Here is a 5,436-nt window from a genome sequence, read left to right on the forward strand (position 1 = left end):
AGGTCATAGGCCATAATGTATGTGGAGGAGACCTACTGATCTTGTTTTATCAAATGGTCATGCCAAAATATTGTCTAATATTTATAGATTTGTGCTGCTTTCAATCTTGGTCAGATTCCTAACCTCTCAATTTCTCTCTAATGGAATCCAAAAATACCAGAATAATTGAATTGTCTGAGAAAGATTCCAGAATCCTAGTTTTCAAAGAATCACTGGCTTTTGGTATAGCCCCTACTCCAAGTGACCACAATTAAAATGTCATCTTGGTAGATTTTTCCTTTGACAACATGAAGTATCCTTCCCTGTCTTTATGGATTAAATTTGGTTACCTGTGGGATATGTTCTCCTAGTTGGGTTGTCTTGTCTGGCCTCAGTGGAAAAAAATGCATCTAGCCTTATAGGGACATGATGTGCCAGGTTGGGGAGATACCTTGGAGGGAGCTCCGCCCTCTCAGAGGAGAAGGGGAGGGGTAGGGGACAGATTGTAGGAGGGGGAGACCAGGAGTTGGGGTAGCAATTGAGATGTAAAGTGAATAAAAAAACCATTGGTCATACATACTCTACTATGTTCATAGCAGCCTTATTTATAATAGCCAGAAGCTGGAAAGAACCCAGATGCCCTTCAACAGAGGAATGGATACAGAAAATGTGGTACATCTACACAATGGTATATTACTCAGTTATCAAAAACAATGACTTTATGAAATCCATAGGAAAATGGATGGAACTGGAAAATATCATCCTGAGTGAGGTAACCCAATCACAGAAAAACACACATGGTATGCACTCATTGCTAAGTGGCTATTAGCACAAATGCTTGAATTACCCTAGATGCACAGAACACATGGAACTCAAGAAGGATGACCAAAATGGGAATGCTTCACTCCTTCTTTAAAAGGGGAACAAGAATACCCTTTGGAAGGAATAGGGAGACAAAGTTTAGAACAGAGGCAGAAGCAACACCCATTCAGAGCCTGCTCCACATGTGGCCCATACATATACCGCCACCAAACTAGATAAGATGGATGAAGAAAAGAAGTGCAGCTGACAGGAACCGGATGTAGATCTCTCCTGAAAGACACAGCCAGAATACAGCAAATACATAGGCAAATGCCAGTAGCAAACCCCTGAACTTAGAGTGGGACCCCTCGTTGAAGGAATCAGAGAAAGAACTGGAAGAGCTTGAAGGGGCTCAAGACCCCATATGAACAACATGCCAACCAACCAGAGCTTCCAGGGACTAAGACACTACCCAAAGACTATACATGGCTGACCCTGGACTCCAACTGCGTAGGTAGCAATGAATAGTCTAGTAAGAGCACCAGTGGAAGGGGAAGCCCTTGGTCCTGTCAAGACTGAACTCCCAGTGAACGTGATTGTTGTGGGGGAGGGTGGTAATAGGGGGAGGATGGGGAGGGGAACATCTATAGAGAAGGGGGAGGGGAGGGGTTAGGGGGATGTTGGCCTGGAAACTGGGAAGGGGAATAATAATCGAAAAGTAAAGAAGAAATACTCAAGTTAATAAGGATGACAAAAAATCATTGGTCATATAGAAAACTCAAATAAACATATGAATGAACTTAGGAAGTTCATTCAAGGCCTTGACAAGACCATTTTCAGAGTGAATGAATCAAAGTTCCAAATAAAATACAAAGGGAGTTGCAACACTGAAAACAAACCAAACCAAAATTCTGAAAGTGAAAGAAACAATCAAATGAAACCTGCTTCAGAAAGCTCCAACAACAGAATAAGAACATGTAGAAGAATGAATTTTGAGAAGCAATTACAAAATCCAGATAATAATATACTCAGATATAGACAAGACAAAAATTAATGAACATGCCCTAAACTTCCAAGTCTGGTATACTTTCAAGAGACCCCATCTAAGAATCTTGAGGTGGAAGGAGGATCTGGGATGAAAGCTAAATGACAAGTTATTTAATTGTGGTTAAAAATATCTCAAACTTAGAGAAAGAAGCTAATATCCAAACATAATAATCACTTTGGACTCCAAATAGATATACCAGAGAAGAACTTCTACACTATGAATCATAGTCAAGATGTAAAAACTACAAAGTAAATGAACAATATTAATACATGTAAAGGAAAAACATTAATAGCTTACATACAGAGGTGCAAATATCATAACAATTTCAAATTTTCATTAAGAGTCCTAAAATTCAGGAATGCATGAAATGATATACTTAAAGCTCTGAAAGTAAATAACAGGCATACAAGATTGCTACAACCATCAAAATTATCTTTCAAAATTGAAGGATAAATAAGAATGTTTCAAGAAAAATACAAATTAAGGAAATTCACTATAACCAAGATAGTATTGCAGAAGATTCTGAAAGGAATACTGTACAAATGGAAGAAGACAGTCTGATCTTTGAGAACATATGAAAATATAAATGATATGAAAAAAGTATGTGAATAAAGGCTGAGGAATGATCAGTTTCACTGAACACAACAGAATCCTGTATTAATTGCCCTTCTGTTGTTGTGATAAAATATCATAACTAAGGCAGCTTCTATAGAAGAGTTTATGTGTGTGTATGGCTCAAGAGAAATAAAAATCCATCATGGTGTGTATCTTAGTTAAGATTTCCATTGTTGTTAAGAGACACCATGACCAAGGCAACTCTTATGAAGAACAACATTTAATTGAGGCTGGCTTATAGTCCAGAGGTTTAGTCCATTATCATCATGGCAGAAGCATGGCAACAGTCAGGCAGGCATGGTGCTGGAGAAGGACCTGAAAACTCTGCATCTTGATCAGGCATCTGCAGGCAGATATGAGGAGCTCTCTTGCACAATGGGTGAAAACTTCCAAAGCCCACCCCAACAGTGACATACTTCCTCCAACAAGGCCACACCTCCTGACAGTGTCACTCCCTATGGGCCAAGCATGTTCAAACCACTACAGTGAGGAAGCATGGCAACAAGTAGCAGGTGTTGTGGCAGGAGCAGGAAGATGCAGCCGTGAAGCAGAAAGAACATACTAGAAGGTAATTTTTTAATCTCAAAGTTTCCTCTCCATCCAGTGATGCTCTTCTTTCAACAAAGCTACATCACCTAAATCTCTATAAGAAGCACCAGCAACTCAGAATCAAGTGTTCAAATACTGACTGGTATTTCTTATTCAAACCACCACAGGCCCCAAGTTAAGAGGAATGGAGAACAGAAATATAATCAGCCAACCAGAATATTACCCAGGAAAATCATAGTACATATACAATAACCTTAAACATAAATGACCTGAGCACACTAACAGAAAGATGCAGACTAGTTGGATTGAAAACAAGATGAAGGGCTGGAAGTTGGCTCAGTAGCAAAAATGATTGCTGTGCAAAAATGAGGATATCAGTTTGCCAGCATCCATGTAAAATGTCCAGCCACAGTGTTGTGTGCCTATAATCCAAAAACAAAAACAGGAAGGTAGACCAATAGAACAGTATTGAAGTCCCAGAAATAAACACACAGAAATATGGATGCCCAATATTTGCCAAAGGTATTAAAACATACCCTGGACAATAACCCCAACTTAATTAGAAAATGGTTCTAGGAAAATTGGTCATCCACTTTCAGAAGATGATATTAGATCACCATCTCTTAGCATGCACAAAATTTGATAAAAATGGATAAAATACTAATTTAAAAATGATATATAACAACCTCATTGATCCCTGCCCATAGCAACCTCCTGAGACTGCAGAGTGGGAGAGATCACCAATACTACCCACCCCTGCCCACATCCTGGCCTAAGAGGAAACTGTATATGGCCTCTGGGAACCGGAAGATAGGAGCATTCGAGTGGCAGATCCCCCGCAGTTCAGACACCGCCCAGACCTGAAGGAAACAGGTCAACAGTTCTCTGCACCAAAATCCCATGGGAAGGAGAGCTAAACCTTCAGAGGGGCAGACACACCTGGGAAGCCAGAAGAGATTACACTCTGCCCACATTTCTGACTCCAGAGGAAAACACCTAACCCCATCAGGGACCTCTGTGCACAGTGGCCCAGGAAAAGGCGGGGCAGGACTCTCTGGTTGCTGCCCTCAACGAGAGCTCAAAAGTCTCTGGTGAGACATGGGACCACAGTTAAGACCAACATTTCTGCTCCAAGCGACCTGCCTAGTGGACTCAGGACAAAGGTCCACAGGAAAGCTGAAGACCAGTAGACAGGAAAGACTACACGCATGAAAGCAGAACACTCTGCTCCCATAACTGGCTGAAAGAAAACAGGAAAACAGATGTACAGCACTCCAGACACACAGGACTATAGGACGGTCTAGCCACTGTCAGAAATAGCAGAACAAAGTAACACCAGAGACAACCTGATCACAAGAGGCAAGTGCAGGAACCCAAACAACAGAAACCAAGACTACATGACATTATCAGAGTCCAATTCTCCCACCAAAGCAAACACTGAATATCCAAACACACCAGAAAAGCAAGATCTAGATTTTAAATCACATTTGATCATGATGGTAGAGGACTTCAAGAAAGACATGAAGAACTCCCTTAGAGAAACACAAGAAAACATAAATAAACAAGTAGAAGCCTATAGAGAGGAGACACAAAAATCCCTGAAAGAATTTCAGGAAAACACAATCAAACAGGTGAAGGAATTAAAAATGGAAATAAAAGCAATAAAGAAAGCACAAAGGGAAACAGTCGTGGATATAGAAAACCAAAGGAAGAGACAAGGAGCTGCAGATGGAAGCATCACCAACGGAATACAGGAGATAGAAGAATCTCAGGAGCAGAAGATTCCATAGAAATCATTGACACAATGGTTAAAGATAATGGAAAATGGAAAAAGCTACTGGCCCAAAACATACATGAAATCAAGGACTCAATGAGAAGATCAAACCTAAGGATAATAGGTATAGAAGAGAGTGAAGACTCCCAGCCCAAAGGACCAGTAAATATCTTCAACAAATCATAGAAGAAAACTTCCCTAACCTAAAAAAAGAGATACCCATAGGCATACAAGAAGCATACAGAACTCAAATAGATTGGACCAGAAAAACTCCTCCCATCACATAATAGTCAAAACACCAAATGTACGAAATAAAGAAAGAATATTAAAAGCAGTAAGGGAAAAAGGTCAAGTAACATATAAAGGCAGACCTATCAGAATCACACCAGACTGTTTGCCAGAGACTATGAAAGCTAGAAAATCCTGGACAGATGTCATACAGACCCTAAGAGAACACCAATGACAGTCCATGTTACTGTATCCTGCAAAACTCTCAATTAACATAGATGGAGAAACCAAGATATTCCATGACAAAACCAAATTTACACAATATCTTTCTACAAATCCAGCACTACAAAGGATAATAAATGGTAAAGCCCAACATAAGGAGGCAAGCTATACCCTAGAAGAAGCAAGAAACTAATCGTCTTGGCAACAAAACAAAGAGAAG

This window comes from Rattus rattus, chromosome X (assembly GCF_011064425.1).
Source record: "Rattus rattus isolate New Zealand chromosome X, Rrattus_CSIRO_v1, whole genome shotgun sequence".
Classification (NCBI taxonomy): domain Eukaryota; kingdom Metazoa; phylum Chordata; class Mammalia; order Rodentia; family Muridae; genus Rattus; species Rattus rattus.